This window comes from Erinaceus europaeus, chromosome 4, assembly GCF_950295315.1.
Source record: "Erinaceus europaeus chromosome 4, mEriEur2.1, whole genome shotgun sequence".
Lineage (NCBI taxonomy): Eukaryota > Metazoa > Chordata > Mammalia > Eulipotyphla > Erinaceidae > Erinaceus > Erinaceus europaeus.
The window spans coordinates 100924988-100946411 of NC_080165.1; the positions used below are offsets into that span (position 1 = coordinate 100924988).

At 46.0% G+C, this 21424-nt stretch overlaps 1 long non-coding RNA gene across 4 annotated transcripts in view; it reads left to right on the forward strand.

The window, feature by feature from the left end:
• Positions 1-21424, forward strand: part of LOC132538128 (uncharacterized) — a 78039-nt gene that overhangs the window by 11786 nt on the left and 44829 nt on the right. For 2 of the 4 annotated variants that reach the window (XR_009549548.1, XR_009549550.1), the window contains exons 2-3: positions 10362-10454; positions 17902-17975. This is a non-coding gene — a long non-coding RNA (uncharacterized LOC132538128). The remainder of the gene's footprint in view (positions 1-10361; positions 10455-17901; positions 17976-21424) is intronic. The other 2 variants (XR_009549549.1, XR_009549551.1) reach the window with 1 other exon arrangement.

Genomic DNA, 21424 nt, shown 5'->3' on the forward strand with positions numbered 1-21424 from the left:
AGCATCACTGCATTGGGGGCAACTATGGTGCTGTTCTGTGTGTGTGTGTGTGTGTGTGTGTGTGTGTGTGTGTGTGTGTGTGTGTGTGTGTGTGTGTGTTTCTATCTGGGTTTAAAAGAAAAGTGAATCCTGGAAAACTGCCTATGCTTGGGGCCCTGACTGCAAAAAAAAAAAAAAAAAAGGCAGGTTCTGACTCAAGCAACCCCACTGGCAGCTGGAAGAGCTGGCAGGGGTGTGGGTACAGCAGAAGAGCAGAAGGAGCCAGGACAGAGGCACAGGGTGACTTCAGTCAGTGGGAATCAGTCACCTTCAAATGGTGGAACATTCTCTTGCAGACTGAGTGGCCTGCTTCACATGCTCTTGACCCTGATTCTGTCCAGCTGGTGCTGTCTCCAGCAGTCTGGGCTGGCTAGAACACTCCCATTCCATCTGGCCCTCAAAGCTGAAGGACTCAAGGTGGGACAGGCACAGAAGTGACACCCTTTCCATACCCTCAGGCCCTCATACTTCATGGAACACACCCTGTATCTCCAGACTTAACTAATGGGGGGCATGAGAGAGAGAGAGAGAGAGAGAGAGAAAGAGAGGGGGAGAGAGAGAGAGGGAGAGAAACTTTTTTATATTTATTTATTTCCTTTTGTTGTGTTATTGTTGTAGCTATTACTGTTGTTATTGTTGTTGTCATTGTTGGATAGGACAGAGAGAAATGGAGAGAGGAGGGGAAGACAGAGAGGGGGAGAGAAAGACAGACACCTGTAGACCTGCTTCACTGCTTGTGAAGCGACTCCACTCCAGGTGGGGAGCTGGAGGCTCGAAACAGGATCCTTCCGATGGTCCTTGAGCTTTGTACCACGTGCGCCTAACCCGCTGCGCTACCGCCCGACTCCTCGAGAAACTTTTAAAAACGGTGTTTCTGACATCACTTGGGGACAGACAAGACCCTGACTTTTTTTTGTTGTTGTTGTTCCACCAGATTTATCATTGGGGCTCAGTGCCATCACTATGAACCTACCATTTCCAGAGGTCAATTTTTCCCCTTTCTCTCTCTCTCTTTCTTCCTTCCTTCTTTCCTTGCTTTTTTTCTTTCTTTCCTTTTTTTATTTGCTAGGACAGAAGGAAACAGAGAGGGGAAGGACATAGAGAGGGAGAGAGACAGAAAGACATCTGCAGTCCTGCTTCACTGCTTGTGAAGCTTCCCCTGCAGGTGGCAAACAGGGACTATAAGCCAGGTGCTCCTGCATGGTAACGTGTGCTCGGCCAGGTGTGCCACCACACGGCCCTAGACTCTGGTATTTTAAGGGACTGGGGTTAGATGATAAACAGGTGCAGGAAGGAAAGGCAATAGGCAGCCCAGAGCTGGCAGGGTGAGGGGGAAGAACTTTCAGGGCAGGAGCCCTGGTGCTGGAAAATGACAAATGATTTGTCTGCCCTGTTGACTCAATATCATGAGCCATTATGGTAGGGCTAAGGGTTTTTTTGCTCTAGAAAATTCTCAGAGGCAAAAGCCAAAAAACCAAACCAAACCAAAACAAACAAACAAAAAAACCCACCAGGGCCCTGCCTTGGGGTTGCCGGGCACCTGTGTGAGTGCCAAGTGCTGTCACTACCCTGTGACTCAGAGGCAACTGTGTTCTCTGTTGTCACCAACAGTAAAGCATAAATCCATTCCTGGAGGGTGGGGTCTGTAGGGTGGGGCACCCTCTCCCTTCCCAGATGCAGAGCTCAGCAGAAACTCCCTTCCCTGCAGAGGTGAGGAGCGTGGTGTGGTCTCAGTGGCTTGTAGGGGCCTCAGGAGAGAGAGGGGCAGGAGCAGGGGGTTGAGGGGGGGTGGTAAAGGGGAGGAATCCTTGCCATGGGCCCTTGGTAGGTGAGTGTGTGAGAGATGACTGTGCCAGGCAGGCTAGAAGTCCCAGCCCTTCATGGGAGGAGCCTGGGAAATGCATAGGCATAATGGTTCTGCAACAAGACTTTTATCCTAGAGGCTCTCAGGTCCCAGGTTCAATCCCCAGCCCATCATATGCTAGAGCTGAGCAGTGCTCTGATCTCTCTTTCTCTGTATCTTTCTCATTAAAAGAAAACAAATAAAATAGTTTTTATTTTTATTTATTTTATTTTTTTACCATTTTTTTAAATATTTATTTTCCCTTTTGTTGCCTTTGTTGTTTTTTATTATTGTTGTAATTATTGTTATTGATGGATAGGACAAAGAGAAATAGAGAGAGGAGAGGGAGAGAAAGACACCTGCAGACCTGCTTCACTGCCTGTGAAGCGACTCCCCCGCAGGTGGGGAGCCGGGGGCTCGAACCAGGATCCTTATGAAGGTCCTTGCGCTTTGCACCACCAGCACTTAACCTGCTGCGCTACCGCCCGACTCCCTATTTTAATTTTTTTAAAGATTTATTTACCTTTCTCTTGTAAAAAGAATGGCGGAAGCCAGAGAGATAGCTCACTGGGTCGGGCCTGTGCTTTGTCTTGAAGAGAGACCCAGGTTTGAACTCTGGCACCTCATGAAATATCTTAGCATTTGGAGGCAGCTCTGGGGCTGTGTCCTGTGTTCTCTTTTTTCTCTGCTTCTTTTTTTTTATTTTTTATTTAGTAAGAATGAGAGAAATTGAGAGGGAAGGGATATATATATGGAGAGAGAGAGAGAGAGAGCAGTAGCACTATTTCACCACTCATGAAGTGGTGGGGAGTGCCCTGGGTCCTTGTGCGTGCTAACTTGTGCACTTAACTGGGTGCACCCCCACCTACCCGACCCTTTCTTTCTATATTTCTCTCTGAGTGAAGACAGATTTAGAGTGGGTGTGGGGAATTGGATTATTTTCCTCACCAAAGCAAGTGTGCCCCTTGATGGTGGTGGGGGCAGATGACTTATAAATGTGACCCTCGCAGGGGCAGGCTGTGACGGGACCCACAGCCAGGAAAGCTGAAGGGGTGTTTGAAGGGGTGCCTTGGCCAGAATGAGGGCTCAACAAGTTGCACCTGCCTTTCATGCTGGAGGACCTGGACAATACGAAGACACAAGAACACATGGGTTAGCAGAACGATGGAACTGCTCAGGCTGTGCTGTGGTTGCTCCCTCACCATAAAGAAAGAAAAGAAAAGAAAAGAAAAGAAATATTGGGTTTCACTCCATAAAGAAAACATTTAAAAAAAAGAATAAAATATGCAGCCAGCAAGAGAGTTAGGAGGTAAGTAGGCCTTGCATGCGTAAGGTCCTGGCTTCAGTCTCCAACACTGAATTAATAAAAACAAACAAACAAACAAAAACAGGGGCTGGATGGTGCTGCACACATTACAGTGCACAAAGACCCAGGTTTGAGCCCCGCATCCCCACCTGCAGAGGGAAAACTTTGCAAGTGGGAAAGCAGTGCTGCAGGCGTCTCTCTGTCTCTCTTCCTCTGTCTCCCTTCCCTCTAGATTTCTGGCTGTCTCTATCCAATATATATATATATATATATATGTAAAACCAAACAGGCCAGGTAGTGTTGTACCTGACTGAATGCACATACTATTATGCACAAGGACACAGGTTCAAACCCCCAGTTCTCACCTGCAGAGAGGAAGCTTCATAAGTGGTGAAGCAGTGTTGTTGAGTGTCTCTCTGTCTCTTTATCTCCCATTTTTCTCTCAGTTTTTCTCTATATCCAAAAAATAAAATAAAATTTTATTTATTTAAAATAAATATTTAAGATCAAAACAAAAACAAACAAAGACTTCACAATAGGAAGAGCTGTGCTCTCATGTCTCACTATTCATTGGCCTGTCTCTTTCTTTCCTTATGTTATTGATACACACACACACACACACACACACACACACACACACACACCCCCACACAATACAGTACCTAGAATTAAGTTTAACAGAGATAAAATATCTTTATACTGAAGACTAAGTTTGGGGACAGGCGGTAGTGCAAATGCTTAAGTGTTCACATTACAGTGCACAAGGAACCAGGTTTAAGCCCCTGGTCCCCACCTGCAGGGGAAAATCTTCACAAGTGGTGAAGGAGGGCTGCAGGTGTCTCTCTGTCCCTTTCCCTCTTTATCTCCCCCTTCCATCTCAATTTCTCTCTGTCTCTATCAACAATAAATAAATAAATAAATAAATATTTTTAAAAAGACTAAGTTATTGTTGAAAGAAATAAAAGTAAAAAAAGAAAGATGTTCTATGCTCATAGATTGGGAGAATTAACATTTCATTTATCTCTTATTTTTCTTTCGCAAGACATTTGAGGAAATTGCATTCTTCTTCCTCCTCTCCTACCTCCTTTTCCTCCTCCTTCTTCTCTTTCTCTCCCTCTTTAACATTTATTTATGTGTAAGAAAGAGAGAGGAGGAGGAGAGGGAACCAGAGGACCACTCTGGCACTTGTGGTGCTGGGGATCAAACTTGGGACCTCATATTTGCTGGTTCAATGCCATCTCCCAGACCAAAGAATTAATATTAAAAAAAATTACCTTGGGATCTGGGAAGTTGTTGAGTGGAGTGCAGGCCTTGTAAGCACGAGGTCCTGGGTTGACCCCGGCACTGCATAAAACAAGAAAGAAAACCAAAACTAGAACATCATAAATGGCAGAACTGTGCTGTGGTGTCTCTCATGAAAACATTGCCTTGTCTCAAACACACAAAGTCCTAGAGTGTACAAAGCATTTCTGTGTCTTTTTTTTTTAAAGATAGAGGCAGAGAGAGAGAGAGAGAGAGAGAGAGAGAGAGAAACACACACACACACACACACACACACACACACACACATAGCAGAGGTGGGGAGGGGCCACATTCTCAAAATTCCATCAGTATTGTGGAGGTTAGGCTGAAACCTGGGTTGTGCACATGGAAAAGCAGCAAACTATCCAGATGAGCTATTTTGACAGCCCTGTGCATTCAAATTCTCATTTGTTTTTCCTAGTAGCTTTGTGAGGAAGCCAGAACAAGAAATAACAATATAGTCTGGGATGAAGAGACAAAGCCATGAGATGTGTTGATTGAGCCAAAGAAGGTTCAGAAACACGACCAGCAGCTGCGGAGGTGGAGCAGAGGATTTGCAAGCGTGACGTCCCGTTATGCTGTCTCCCTGCCTCCATGGGCAGTTTTAATGGTTCTCTGGTACACAGAAATTGTCAAAATTTTTGATAAATAAATACAAATTGTCATTATTATTATTATTAATTATTATTATTATTATTATTAATTATTATTTCCCCCCCAGAGCATTGCTCTGCTCTGGTTCATGGTGGTGCTGGGAATTGAACCTAGGACCTCACTACTCTCTTTTGTTTGTGTCCCTTGACTCACGTTTTTTTTTTTTTTAAATTGTAGTATGTCCAATTTATTTATTTTTCTCTGTGTTCTGGGGGGGGGGGTCATTGCCTAGTTCTAAGCAGCACGTATTTTCCACCTTCTCCCCCCCTAAAAACTTAAAACATTTCAAACATTGGGTGGTGGCACAATGGTAGAGCCCACACATTACCATGTGCAAGGACATAGGTTCAAGCCCCCACTCCCAGCCTGCAGGGAAAAGCTTGACAAGTGGTGAAGCAGTGCTGCAGGTGCCTCTCTTTATCTCTCCCCATCTCCCCCATCCATCTCGGTTTCTCTCTGTCTTTATCCAAAAGAGAGAAAAAAGGAATATGGTTAGTGAGAGTAGTGGATTTGTTGTGCAGACACCAAACCCCAGGGATAAACTTGGCAGTAAAAAGAAAAAAACGAGTTTATTTATTAATGTGAGAAAATGAAGACATCATCCTGACATACAGCTTGGTGGCGGTCTAATGCGGGGCCGTGAGCTTGCTGGTCTTGCGCTCTACTGCTGAGCCGCCTCTCTGCATGTCTCTAGTTCTCACATTTAGGTCTTTAAAAAATTTTTTTCTTTTTATTTTATTTATTTACTGGTTAGTAACAGAGAGAAATTGAGAGGGGAGAGGGAGATAGAGAGAGACAGAGAGACACCTGCAGCCCTGCTTCACCACTCGTGAAGCTTTCCCCCTGCAGGTGGGGTTGGGGGCTTGAAGCTGGGTCCTTGCACACTAATGTGTGCGCTCAACCAGGTGCGCCACCACCTGGCCCCCACATTTAGGTCTTTGACTTGGGGTTACAGAGCCCAGATTCATTCATCAGGATGCCTACCTGACCCAGAACTGTTGCCCCAAATCAATTTCTTGTGAGTGTGTATGTGTTTATGTTCTCAGCTCTAGTCCATTTATCTGTGCATAGCTGTACCCCATTTTCTGTGGAACTTCGCCTGCTATTGTGGTGTTCCCTTGTGTTGCAGGGTTTGAACCCAGAGCTTTGTGCATGGCAAGTCAGGGACCCTTCTGAGTGCATATCTCCCAGCCTCTGCCCCCTAGGTCTTGATGCCTGTTTGTCTCTTTCAGGTGAGATCAGGCATGTTAAGGGTGGTTTGACTGGAGACCATTTTGTTTCTTTCCACTCACAAATGACCTCTCATTTTCACACTGTTTTCTCCAGGAGTGTGGGGCTTTAGAAATAAGCAAAACTACCATTTGCACACGGGGTCAGCCACCTTTACTTCAAAGGCGCACATGCTTCTCTGGTCTGTGACTTCATCTTCCTGATTAAAAATTTTTAAATGTCTGAAAAATGAAAAAGAATCCTATTTTGATAGAGTAAAAAAAGTGGTGAGGGGAAATAAAAATCCTTCATTTGTGTCTTATGAATAAATAAATAAATAAGAATTGTGGGGCACATATTCAATGGAGTACTACTCAGCAATTAAAAAAAAAGACAATGTTGTGTCCTTTGGGACAGAATGGATGCAACTGGCGGTGATCATGCTTAGTGAAGTAAGGAGGTGGAGGACAACTACTGGATGATTCTGTTCATATGTAGGATATAGAAAATTGAAAAAAAAACAACCCATATTTAAGAACTTGGGAGAGGGGGCTGGGTGGTAGCGCAACGGGTTAAGCGCACATGGCGCAAAGCGCAAGGACCAAAGTAAGGATCCCGGTTTGAGCTCCCAGCTCCCCACCTGCAGGGGTGGTCGCTTTATAAGCAGTGAAGCACTTCTGCAGGTGTTTATCTTTCTCTCCCCATTTCTGTCTTCACCTTCTCTCTCAATTTATCTCTGTCCTATCCATCAACAACAACATTAACAATAACAACCACAACAAGGGCAACAACAAAAAAATGGGAATAATATCCTCCAGGAGCAGAGGATTCGTAGTGCTGGCACCAAGCCCCAGCGATAACCCTGGAGGCAAAAAAAAAGAGAAGTTTGTGTGTTGTTATTAAAAAAAAGAGAGAGAACTATAGTGGTTATCACAGAGTAGGGTAGAGGCATAGAACCCTGGTGGTGGGAGTGGTATGGAGTTTTACCCCTATTATAATCTTATAAATCACTAAAAACAAAAACAAACAAACAATAAAAACTACCACTTACCAACTACTTTGCCATCCCGTGTGCCCTCCTTCCCCTCATCCTCAAGCCATTTCTCAGCTGGAGTAGCAGGCATCTAGAACCCATCGTGGGAGCTCTATGTTACCAGTGTTACCAGCCCAGTGGTGATGACTCCTGTCTGCCTTTTGCCAATAGTACTACCTCCAACCACTGCCTTTGAGAAACTGCTTTCTCTCCAAGAATTTGCCTCACTACAGTCACTGCTGGCTCGTCAAGTGTCTCTGTGGTCACCTGCCTTTTGCCTGGGTTTGCTCTGAGGACTGAGGGTAGCTCTGATAGATGGACTAGATCCACCTGTAGCACAAGATTAAACTTTGATTCTGGGAAATGTTGTTTTGTGCTTGTCTGAGAATAATGCCAGTAATTTCCAACTATGAGAGATCTAAAAGTGTTGGTACTTGGAGCTGTAAAGTGACATTTCTCAGCAGAGAATGCTCTGGGGATAGTAAGATCCCCTGTCCAGATTCTCTGTGTGGAGATTCTGGTTGTAGAATAGTCACTTGTGCATTTCCTTTCCACCAGTCACACAGACAATTTCTATTCTCACAGAAATCTTGTTTTCTGCTTGTAGATGACACTGTATGTGCTGGCAGGGCTATGCTACTTTTTGTTGTTGTTGTTGAGCTCTGACTTATATTGGTGTTGGGGATTGAACCTGGACCTCAGAAACCCATGCCTGAGAGTCTGTTTGCATAACCATCAGCTATCTCCTCCATCCCATGCTACAATCTTCTTCCTCTTCTTCTTCTCTATTTATTTGTTTATTTTTTATTACTACCAGGAGTATCACTGGGACTCAGTGTGGGCACTAAGGATTTACTGTTCCCAGGGGCCAATTTTTCCTCCCCTCCCCTATTTTATTTGATAGAACAGAGAGAAATTGATAGGGAGGGGCAGATAGAGAGGAGGAGAGACAGACAACTGTAACACTGTTCCACTGCTCCTGAAGCTTCCCCCCTGCAGGTGGGGAGTGGGAGTTTGGACCCAGGCTCTTGCACATGGTAATATGTGTGCTCAACCAGCTGGGCCACCGCCTGACCCTTTCTTCATTGCCTTTATGGATTGGTGAAACACTTTTGAGCTATTAATAGCGTGTACAGTTTGGAGATCTAATGCAGCACAGTGGTGTGGACACTTTTAAATGTAAGTGAAAACATGTTCAGAAATGGAAAGCAAGATTCACAAAAGTAAGCTGCCCCTCACTAATTAAAGAAGTCCTGGAACTTAAAAAATAGTGATCATTAAAAATGTAGTAATTATCTGCAGAGAGATGCCCAGGACCGTCATAATTAGTAATTGCCATAGTGCCAATGTGGGAAAGGTAGAGACAAAAAAAAATTTTTTTTTAAAAGATTTATTTATTAGAGAGAGAGAGTGAGAGACAGAGAGAGAAGAGGAGAGGAGAGGAGAGGAGAGGAGAAGAGAAGAGAAGAGAGGAGAAGAGAAGAGAAAAGAGAAGAGAGAGAGAGGACACCACAACATCACTCTGGAACATGTGATGCCAGGAATCAAACTTGGGTCCTCATGCCTGAGAGTTTAAAGCTTTATCCACAGCTCTACCTCCCAGGCTTCAGGGAAAAAAATAATTATTGATTATATATTTTTTCTCTCTGAAACCATCAACCTACCTGAGGTTGCTCAAATAAAACTGTTCTTGGACCTCACTTTGATACACCAGGAAATTTCCAGCTCCTGAAAGATGGACTGCAGACAGATTATTTGAGAACAAGTAGGTAGACAGTGGTCACGTGAAGTTTCAAAGGCTACTCAGGAAACTTACTCTCCGGAATCTTCTATTTCCTCCTCTGACCTAGAAATCTTATGCAGTGACTCGATCCTATCAACAGAGGGCGATGGAAATCTGGGGACACTGACCTGGGGCCAGAGTCTTCATTCTCTAAGCCTTCTGGAAAATTCTCCTAAGCCCCAATTAGTCACTCATGACTAATTTTGCTTTTCTCCTATATTTTTTGGGTTCTTAACCTGGTCAGACTTCTGATTATCAGTGACCATTTAGAAATATTTGTGTCTGTGATCATCATTGTTCTATCTAGAGGGAGATTTGAAAGTTAAAAAAAAATTAATTTATTTATTCCCTTTTGTTGCCCTATTGTTGTAGTTATTATTGATGTTGTTGTTGGATAGGACAGAGAGAAATGGAGAGAGGAGGGAAAGACACCTGCAGACCTGCTTTACCGCCTGTGAAGCGACTCCCCTGCAGGTGGGGAGCCAGGGGCTTGAACCTGGATCCTTACGCCCGTCCTTGCGCCACCTGTGCTTAACCCACTGCGCTACCACCCTACTCCCTGATTTGAAAGTTTTAATCAAATCCTTGAAAGGATTTGTGAGGGGATAGGTGGTGGCATTCTTGGTTGAATACGCACATTACCAATGCACAAGACCCAGCTGTGGGGCTGAAAGGTGGTGCACCTGGTGGAGCACACAGGCTAGCCTGCACACTGACCTGGGTTTGAGCCCCCTGGTTCCCACATGCAGGGGGAAAGCTTTTTGAGTGATGAAGCAGGGCTGCAGGTGTCTGTCATTTTCTCTCCCTCTCTATCTCCTTCTACTCTCTCAATTTCTGGCCATCTCTGTCCAATAGATAAAGATAATAAAGTTTTAAAAAATAGAAGATCTAGGTGTAAGCCCCTGGTCCCCACCTGCAGAAGGGAAACTTCTTGAATGATGGAGCTGTCTTGCAGATGCCAGTCTTTATTTCCTCTCTCTCCCTCCCCTCTCAATTTCTCTTCATTTCTATCAAAAGTAAGAAAAATGAGAGAGAGAGTGAGAGAGAGAGGTGAGTTCTCCACTGCCTTAAGCAGCACTGTTTCTTTGACATTGTAAATTATGATGCTTTCTATGGGAGTTGTATAATAATGCTGAATGCTAGTGTGTTGACTTCTGCCAATGAAAAGCCCTTAATTTATATCTCTTCACAGGGAATTCTCAAGCTCTGCCTTCCACCTTACAGACAAACAGCATGAGGTCAAGGAGGAAGGCATTTTGCACCAGGCCATACAGCTAGCGATGTGGTAAGACTGAGGTTTAGAACCGGGGAGACAGCTCAGTCTAGTAAAGTACCATCTAGCAGACCTGAGACCTCAGGGATGCAAGTTTAATCCCTGGGACCACCTTATGCCAGAGCTGAGAAGGGCACTGGTTTCTTTCCTTGTTCATTTTTTGTCTTTCATTAACAAATAAATCAGAAAGAGAGAGAGAGAGTGGGGGAGAGAGAGAGAGAGTGGGGGAGAGAGACAGAGAGAGAGAGAATGGGAGAGAGATTGGTTGTGGGGCTGGGGAGATTGCATGGTGGTTATGCAAAAATATTTTTATGCTTGAGTCACTAAAGTTCTCAGGTTCAATCCCCAGCATCACCTTAGGCCAAAGCTGAGCAGTGCTGTGGAAAAAATCAAGCAGACACTTATCACAGGGAGATGAAAAATTGTACCCATGTGTCAACAACTATACTATAAATCATTAAGCCCTCTGTAAAATGATATAAATAATCCAAAATAAAATAAATGCCTAAAAAAAAAGACTGGTGTTTAGTTCTAGGAATGGTTAATTCTCTCTGTATTGCTTAAGATGGGAAATTTTGTTATATTATTTTAATTTAATTTTAATCTTATTTTAATTTTGATTTTATTTATCATTTATTTACAATATTTAATTTTATTTTAATGAGTGAGTGAGAGAGGGAGAGACTCCCTAGAGCAGTGCTCATCTCTGCCTTATGGTGGTGCTGGGAATTGAATTTGGGAACTCAGAGCCTCAGAAACTCTTTGCAGAACCGTTATTTTATACCCCCCCCCCAACACACACACTTTGCTTAATGACTGAAAGGATGGTTTGCACATGGTCAGCTCTGGGTTTGATCCTAAGCAACACATGCACCCCCCTACAACATTAAAAAGAAAATATGAAAGACTAAGCCAGCTCATGCTCCTACCCTATTTTAAGTATCTAGTTAAGCGCACATGCTACCATGTGCTTAGGGACTGGGGTTCAAGTCTACCTTCTTATCTGCAGGAGGGAAGAACAGTGTAGCAAGTACAACTGGTTTCTCTGGTCTCAGTCTCTCTCTCATCTATCTATTAATTTATCTATCTCTATCTCCTCCTCTCCTCTCAATTTCTCTCTGTCTTATCAAATAAGGAAAAAGAAAGGCAAAAAAAAAAAGGAAAAAATGCTTGCTGAGAGTGGTAGATTCATCCTGTTGGCACGGAGTCCCAGAAATAACCCTGGTGACAATAAAAATGAACAGTGAAGAAGAGGAGGAGAAGGAGGAAGAGAAGGGGAAGAAGAAAAAAAAAACAGAAAGGAAGGAAGGAAGGAAATAAAGAAAGAAAGAAAGAAAGAAAGAAAGAAAGAGAAAGAGAAGAAAGAAAAGAAAGGTGCAGAAGAAACCAGCAGGCAACACCGTGTGGCCTGCTCAGCTGCGTGGGCAGGTCAGGCTGTCCTGGGAAGCCACAGCTGTTAGTTTGGACCCAAGAGTGAAGGCAGACGAGGGGAGACAGACCTGGGGGGCAGGGGACTTCTGAGGGCGGCATGTGAGTAGGTACCCCAGCAGAGGGGAGGGAAAGGGCAGGCAGAAGACAGCAAGCTACGCTGGTTAAGGAATTCAGATCTCATTCTTAGAGAAGTGGGGAGACACCACAGGGCCCTTAGCTGAGGAGAAGCATGAGTTAGCCTATGTTTTCCTTTATTTCTACATGTAAAAGTGTACCATCTTAGCCACTTCTCGAAGTAGAAAGAAGATAGATCAAAGGAATGGGTAGGGGATCTTTCAGGCAAAACAATGATTATGTAAATAGGCCATAGTGTCAGCAATGGAGGATGGAGCAGGGGGCTGCCCGACACTGTAACATGTGCGCTTAACTAGGTGCACCACTGCCTGGTCCCGGGATTCTTTATATATATATTTTATCTAAAATTTTTTAAAATTTATTTTTTCCTTTTGTTGCCCTTGTTGTTTTTTTATTGTTGTTGTAGTTATTATTGTTGTTGTTGCTGTTGTTAGATAGGACAGAGAGAAATGGAGACAGGAGGGGAAGACAGAGAGCAGGAGAGAAAGATAGACACCTGCAGACCTGCTTCACTGCTTGTGAAGCGACTCCCATGCAGGTGGGGAGCCGGGGACTCGAACTGGGATTCTTAAGCCGGTCCTTGCGCTTTGTGCCACCTGCGCTTAACCTGTTGCACTGTCGCCCGACTCCCGATGTTGGGATTCTAACCTGGTATGTGCCCTATCCAGGGTGTTGTCTTTCTGGCCTCCTTTCCTTCTTTTTGTTTTAAACACTGAGTAATATTACGCCACGTGTTTTCACATGACATTTCGTTCATCCAATCATGGATCAATGGGCTGCCCTCTCTTCCTCTCAGGCCCTGTCTCATCTGAAACTTGCATTGTCATATTTAATAAATAAAAGGGGGCTGGGTGGTGGCACACCTAGTAAAGTGCACTACAGTGTGCAAGGACCCAGGCTCAACCCTCTGGTCCCTAACCTGCATCGAGGAAGCTTCATGAGTTGTGAAGCAGTGTTGCAGGTGTTTTTCTGTTTATCTTTATCCCCCCTCTTTCTCAGTTTCTGTGTCTATCCAATAAATAAAAAAATTTAAATAAATAAGTCTTAAAAAATATAGATGAGTTGACAAGGGGTCTGGGAGATAGTACAGTGGTTTAAAGAACAGACTTTCATGCCTGAGGTTCTGAGCTCCCAGGTTCAGTCCTCAGCTGGAACTGAGCTTTGTTCTGGTAAAAAAAAAAAAAAAAAGGAAAAAGGTTGAGGAGATAGCATACTGGCTATGCAAAAAGCCTTTCATGACTGAGCCACCAAAGGTTTTAGGTTCAGTCCCCAGCACCACCATAAACCAGTTGTGAGCAGTGTTTGGGGGAAAATAAATAAATAAATAAATAAATAAATAAATAAATAAGATAGGGGCTGGGCAATGGCACACCTGATAGAGTGCCTCTGTGAGAATGTGCAAGGACCCAGGCTTAAGCCCCCAATTCCCACCTGCAGGGAGGAAGCTTAAAGAGTGATGAAGTAGGGTTGCAGGTGTGTTTCTGTTTCTCTCTATCCCCCTTCCTTCTTGAATTCTGACTATATTCAATAAATAGATAAATAATACAAAATATTTTAAAAAGAAAATAAAAAAGAAAACGTAGAAAAAGGAGATGAAAAGGAAAAATGAGTGGTCTCAAGTCTCTGCTTTGTTGCTGGGTGTGGTCGTGAGGGACAAAGAGTGCCACTGAGGTGGGGGACAGCTGAGGAGGAAATGATAGGTCAGATCTGGTGCCCCATCAGGCACCACTGGGTCACCAGCTGACCTGGGGGTCCTCTGTGGTCCTAGAGAGAAGGAAACAGCCGGGTGAACTCACTCACAGGAAGCTAAACACCCCCCCCCCCACCCCACACACACACTGAAGATGTCCCATTTGCCACAGTGAGAGGGAGGCTGCCTGTGACATTTGTCTGGGTTTGATCTTCCTGTGGGGGTGCAGGGAGGTGGGGAAAGGAGCTGCTAGCAAAGCACCTCAGCCCTCAGCAGGGAGCAACTCTGTGCAGAGCCCACACTCAGCCTGCCTGAGGCCCTGCGCTTTAATCTTGGGCACTGAAACAAAGGAGCAAAGGACACAAGCATTTCAGGATGCTGGGGCCCTGGGGTCCCCTGGAGGCTGGCAGGCAAGGACTGGACACCCCCCCACCCAATCCCTGGAGTGCAGAGGGTGCAGTCTTGAGCCCCTGTTAGGGCAGAATGATGGAGGGAAGCAGAGGGCAGGGGGCTGGGAATGGGGTGAACATGTGGGGAGGGTCAAGTCATAGGAGCAGGGCAGGTAGGCTGGAGTCCCCGTGTGACACCGGAGAACTAGTTCCAGTGTGGTCTCCGGCAGGTGCCCAGAGTGTGGGATGAAGGGCACTCAAGGGTGGAGGGAGTTTTGGGTAAAGGTAGAAGTGAGGTGTGGCCAGGCAGTGGGAGGCTGAGGTGGAGGAAGTGGTCTCAGGGAGACACAGTAGCAGGAACAGAGAGGCCTGGGGTGGGTGGGCCATCCACACAGAGCCCTGTTCTGCCCAGGGACATAGAGGAGAGGTGAGTGTGTGTGTGTGTGTGTGTGTGTGTGTTTTGGTGTGTGTGTGGGGGGAAAGACCAGAGCCTAGTGGGGAATCTTCTGGAAGGGAGGAGAGTGTCCAGGAAACTAGAAGGTGATGGAGGGAGGAAGGTCCTGATGCTGAAGCTAGATGTCTGGTTCTTCTAGAAGATTTAGGAGGGATGGCAGGTGATGGTGGTGGTGGTGGTGGTGATATGTAACTTCTGGAAGCATATATGACTGACATAATTTGAGGATTTTTTATTTTCCTGTGGTGCTGGGGGGCCTTCATGCATGCCCAGGTCCACTGCTCCCAGGTCACTTTTTGATTTGGCCTGAGAGACAGCACAAAGACACATCACTGGAGCTTTCTCTGGAGTCCGTGTCTCCTGTGTGGTGCCTGGGCTCAAATCTATATTCCATACATGGCGAGGTGTGAAAGTTATACTTAGTGAGCTGACCCAAGAAGTACTTAGTACTTTTTCATCTTGACAGTGTGTGAGGCATAAAGACTGGGAGCTGAAGAGGCCTTCAGTAGCCATTGATTTTCCTTGGAGAGATTAAGATCCCTCACTGTAAGGGACAAAAAGTAATTTTCCTTCTAACCCTTTGAGTTGTTGAGAGAGATGCTCTGGAAATAAAAAGCAGACTGATAAGATAACTTGCATATCCTGTATAAATGGAAGAGATACAGGGACCAAGCAAACTGAGTAGCTCACTGAAATGGCCAAAGCCACCTTTTAAAATTTGTCTCTTCACAGCCTTGGCTACACTAGACTTTCAAGGATGAGGCTCCAAGTTTAATTCCTGGCATCACATGTGCCAGAGTGAAGTTCTAGTTCTCTCTCCATTTTTAGTAACTAAATAAACAAACAAATATTAAAATGATAGCATTTCTGTGATAATAAAAACTAAAACAAAACAAAACAAACCAACAAAAAACTCTGCTAATGGACAAAGTATTTGCAGGCATGAATTTCTAAGTTCTATAGACAGCACCGTATCTGCAAGAGAGATGCTCTGCTCATTTTGTTGTTGTTATTTTTACTGCCATTGAGGTTATCACTGTTGCTTAATGCCTGCACGATGAATCCACTGCTCCTAGCCATCATCCCCCCTTCTTTCTTTACTTTTCTTTTTCTTTCTTTCTCTTTCTTTCTTTCTTTCTTTCTTTCTTTCTTTCTTTCTTTCATTCTTTTGCCTCCAGGGTTATTGCTGGGGCTCAGTGCCTGCACCATGAATCCACTGCTCCTGGAGGCCATTTCCCCCCCTTTTTGTTGCCCTTGTTGTTGTAGTCTTGTTGTGGTTATTATTGTTGTTGTTGATGTTGTTCATTGTTGGATAGGATGGAGAGAAATGGAGAGAGGAGGGGAAGACAGAAAGGTGGAGAGAAACATAGACACCTGCAGACCTGCTTCACTGCCTGTGAAGCGACGCCCCTGCAGGTGGGGAGCCGGGGGCTCAAATGGGGATCCTTATGCCGGTCCTTGCGCTTTAAGCCACGTGCACTTAACCCGCTGCGCTATTACCCGACCCCCTGACATCCCCGCTTTTCTTCTTCTCCCATTCAAGTACTAACCAAACCCTGTTTAGCTTTTGAGATCAGATGAGATTGGATGTGTTCAGTGTGGTATGGCTGTAGACTTTCTTCTTCATTTGACAGGACAGAGATAAATTGAGAGAGAAGAGGGAGGTAGAGGAGAGAGACAGAGAGACACTTGCAGCCCAGCTTCACTGCTCATGAAGCTTCCCTCTGCAGCTTGAATCTACATTCTTACACATGGTAACATGTGCACTCAACAGGGAGTGCCACTGCCGAGCCCCCTCTCTTGTTAAATAGATAAACAAACAAATAAATCTTTTAATAGCAAAGTTGGAGGAAGGCTCAGTAAACAAGGCAATGGTGGTTTTCTACTTTAATTTGCTGCCTCCTCCACTGATGAAAGATCCAAAGATCTGGCCCTTCTCTTTGGGACAGAGATGGAGATAACCTTATGAAAGATTTTTCCCCTCATACAAATATGTCTTATAAAAGTAAGGGGCTGGGTGGTGGTGCATCTGATTAAATGCACATATCACTGTGTGGAAGGACCAGGGTTTGAGCTCTTGTACCCAACTTGCAGGGGGATGCTTCACAAACAGTGAAACAAGTCGGCAGGTGACTCTCTCTCACTCTCTGTCTCGCCCTCCCCCTCTCAATTTCTCCCTGTTGTGTCAAATAAAATAGAAAGAAAAAAAAGGCAAAAAATGGCCACCAGGAGCAGTGGATTTGTAGTGCAGGCACCAACCCCAGAATAACCTTGGAGGTAAACCAAAAACAAAAAATAAAAGTGACTTGGGAGGTAGTGCATTGATGGACTTTGCCTCTCTCATAAGTAATTTTTTTTTAAAATGTTTCTTACAAAAGGGTAACTCCTACTCAGCCTTCAGAACTTTTCCATTTCATAAAAATAACAGTTTAAGGAGGAGGGAGATAGCATAATTGTTCTGCAAAGAGACTCTCATGTCTGAGGCTCTGAGGCTTTGAGGCTCTGAGGCTCTGAGGTCCCAGGTTCAGTCCCCTGTACCACCATAAGCTAGAGCTAAACAGTGCTCTGCTAAAAAACAGACACAAACCAAACACCATAATAATTAAAAAATAAAAATAAGAGAGTAAAATAATCCTCATGCCATATTTGGTGGAGTTAAATTTTGCCCCCTCCCAATTCTTTATCTCTCTATTTCCAATATATATTTTGAAGTATTTTAGAGACAGCCTGGCCTCATTTGCTGTAGACTTAACTTCTTTAAAAATATTTTAAAAAATTTATTATTTACTTATTTTTACCAGAGCACTGCTACTGCTCAGTTCTGATTTATGGTGGTGCAGGAGATTGAACCTGGGACCTCAGAGCCTCAGGTATTAAAATTATTTGCATACCTACTCTGCTACTGGGTTACTGGACAAGTTATGGTGCCTTAGAAAAAATAGTCATGGCTTTCTTCCTGACGGTGTCTGGAACACATTGACTATATTCCCTGTTGAATGAGCACTCTGCATCACAGGCCTGGGAGGTAGGGCAGTGGCTAGAACTTTGGACTTGAATGCAAGGTCCTGAGTTTAGTCCCTGATGTTGCATGTGTCAGAGTGATGCTCTGGTTTGTTCTTTCCTCTCTCTCCTCTTTCTCTCTCTCTCTCTCTCTCTCTCTCTCACACACACACACACACACACACACACACACACACACGTTAGTATATAAGTAACAAAATAAAGGGCTGGGGAGATAGCATAACTGTTATGCAAAAGACTTTCATGCCTGAGGCAGCAGCACGATAAGCCAGAACTGAGCAGCACTGTCTGCTGGGGCTGCCTTGGGGAGCTCGCTCATGTGTGGTTTTCTCTGCCAAGCCCACCTGCACAGCTAGTTACTCATGGTGCTGGCAGCTGGGTGTGGAGTGACTCACTGCTTTGTGGGGACAGAGGTGAGTGAAAATGGAGGGAAGTGGGAAACCCCAGGACTTGGACAGGCACCCCCCCTAAATAGATTTACCATCCCACTCCCCCGACTGATGTATAAAGGGGATGTAGCTCCTCATTCTCCGAATTGCTGTGGAATTACTTAAAAAGACAAAACGAACAAACAAAAAGTTCTAAAAAGTGTCCCTTTTGGTCTTTGTGCCATTACCAAGCCTTGGCCTCCTCTTCCGAGTAAGGACAGGTAACTGTACCTGGCTTTTAAGGGTGCGTGGGTGGGTGGGGGCTGGGGCACATGGGATCAGATGATGACCATGTGACTGTCATCAGTCCCTGGCTCACTCACCTCCAGAGGTGACAGCACTTGTGTGACTGCAGTGCAAGCTCCCCCCCCCCCAAGAAGAGAGGGGGTAGTCCGGGTATTTGCGGTGGAGGGGGATGTCGGTGTACTGGGTAGGGCAGGCATGCAGTGGCCAGGAATGGGGCACTGAGCTAACCTAGCGCCCTCCCCTCCCTTTAAGGGCTTAGCCTTTGTAACCCACCGAAAGGAAGTCAAGTAACCAGCTCAGAAGAAGCCTAGGCCCAAGAGCCAGATGTGCCCAAGAGCCTAGGCCCAAGAGCCTCAGAGAGGAGGAGGAGGTTGGCAATAACAAGCGATTTTCCACTGCATCTTTTTTTATTTATGGAAATGTTCATGCCTAGAAGAACGAGGGAGGAAGCCGCCCAGAGGGCTGGCTGCCCGCTAGCTGTCTCGAGTTCAGTTCCCTGCTGGAACAGTGGGGGCGGCCCAGGCTGCGTGCCCCCCTGAGGCCACGAGGGGGCGGTGGCGGGACGGCGGGCTCTTTGTCCGTGCGGCCGGGCCGGGTGACTTAAGCGGGGGCGGCGGTGAGTCAGCTTCCTCTGACTCCCAAACCCCACCTCGCCGGGCTGCCCCGGGGCTCCCCCTCAGTGTGCCCTCGGTCCTGCCCTGTCTTGCCCTGCCCTGAGGTCTCATGCCCCCCCAATCCTGAGGGGTCCCCAGGATCTGGGGTTCCTAACGGAATTTGGCAGCGGCGGGGAGTTGGGAGGTGGGCGTGGGCCGGGTGGCATTTCCTGTGGGCAGGGCACCCCCCAAACCCGCCTGGGGAGCCGCTAGCCTGGGGAATGCGGGTGAGGCTGGGTCGGGGTGGCAGCCTCCTAGGACCTCGGAGGGGGATCCCGGGCTCCTGGAACTCCCTTAAACAAACACAGATACACACAGTCCCTCTCTCCCTCCCCCTTTCTCACCTCTCTCCCCCTCTCTTTCCCGTTCTCTCCCTCTCTCTCCCCTTCCCTCTCCCCTTTCCCTCCTCTTCCCTCTCTCCCTGCCTCTCGCTCTCCCTCTCCCCACTCTAGCTCCCATCCCTACCCTCCTTCCCTCTCTCTCCCCCCTCCCTCTTTCCCTTAATTCTCCCTCTCCCTCCCCACCTTCCCCCCTTCTCTCTCTCCCTCTCCCCTTCCCTTCTCTCTCCCAGGACAGGGAAAATGACGCACACAGCACTTGCACATAGCAGTCAGTAATAGGCAGGCATCTAACACAGCTCACTGCGTAGCAGCTTCAGCTCCTGGACTCTTTGTGTTCATGATTTCATCTGACTGTCCCCACAGCTCTCAGACCCCAGTATTTCCTTCTTTCCCTGTGGTTGATGGAGGGAGTAAGCCCAGGGAGGTTAGGTACAAGGTCACACATAGCCAGGACATAGCTCACCCAGTAGAGTACAGACTTGACCAAGAACCAGTACCTGGGTTCAAGCCTTCTAGTCACCATGCAAAGAGAAGCCTCAGGGCAGTGGAGTGGAGCTGTGTTCTCACTCTCTCTCCATCCATGTGGAAAAAAGCAAGAAGAATTTTGCTGGAGCAGCCCTGGCAGAAAATCAGATCCCATGCTAGAAAGTGGAGTGTGGGCTTGAACCCCTGGCTTTAGAAGCTGTGTGCCCAGGGCTGCAGCATCCTGCATCTCCAGAGATGGCTGACAGCACATGGTGATGCTCTCTGCCTGGGGTCTTGGTTGCTCTTTATTTTTCTGGATGCATTTTTCTAGTGGGTCAGCTGAACAGCATGGAGAGTAGCCAAGGGTGGAGGGTCTCAGTGTTTTTCTTTTTCTTTTTTTCTTTCCCTTTCTCTTTCTTTCCCAGCAGAGTTATCTGTGGGAGCTTAGTGTTGGCACTAAGAATCCACTGTGCCTGGTGGTCATTTTTCCTTTTTCCTTTTCTTTTTCTTCTTTCTGTTTTATTCAGTAGGACAGAGGCACATTGAGAGGGGAGGAGGATATAGAGAGACAGAGACAGATAGACAACTGCAAACCTGCTTCACTGCTTGTGAAGCATCCCCGTGCGAGTGTGGAGTGGGAGCCCTGGTGCTTGTGCACGGTACTATGTGCACTTAACTGGGTGCAACACTGCCTGGCTCCCCTCCCTATTTTTCCCTTTTTACTATATATATATATATATATATATATATATATATATATTTATTTATTTATTTATTTTTCCTTCAGCAGATATATTTTTATTAATCAGTTTTTGGAGAGGTTAATGTACAGTTGTTGATACATGGGTACAATTTCTCCTCTCCTTGTGAAAGTTCACCACAAAACACTCACACCCTCAACTGAGGCCCTTGTCTACCATCCCTCATGCATTAGGACCCCAGTGCCCTTCTGTCCCTTCCATTCCCCTCCTTCCCCAGTGTCCTTTGCTTTGGTGCAGCATGCCACACCACACCCCATCCAAGTTTTACTTTGTATTTCCCCTCTGTTGTTGTTTAAGTCCCACCAGTGAGTGAGAGTCTTTGTCTTGACTGTGAGGTTACCAGGTGAGCATGAAGAAAACACCTAGACAACTCTCCCCACCTCAAATTCTAACTGAGCAGATCTGGGGTGCAGTGGGGGCACTGGGGTGACTGTGGCAGCACTGTCTGGAGGACAGAGCCAGCAGGCTGGGAGTGGGAGTCTGTTCTTGAGGGAAATTACTTCTGGGGTTCCCCAGTGCAGCCCTGCGTACAATCCTGGGGTGTGATTGATAGTGGAGAGTGTGCAGGGGTCTTCCAGGGCACTTGATTGACTTTGTTGATTAATGAGAGAGAAAGGGGGGGAGGGGGAGAGCTAGAGGGAGAGGGAGAAGAAGAGGGGGAGAGGGAGAGAGAACACAAGGGAACACAAGAGAACACTAGAGCATGACTCTGGCACATGTGGTGTGGGGATTGAACTCAGGAAGTCATGCTTGGGAGTCCAGTGCCACTTCTTGGGCAGGACTTCTCTCCTTACCAAGTTCCTCCTTGGGTTATTTCTCATGATTTTTTTTTTTTTTTGGGGGGGGAGGTGGGCAGGGAAACTCTTCCTCTGAGTTTGTCACCAGGAGCTGGGGCCCTTGAACTCTGAGGGCTCTGACTAACAGTGTGACAGTCCTTAGGGAATCCTCAAGTCCTCTTCCTTCCCCAG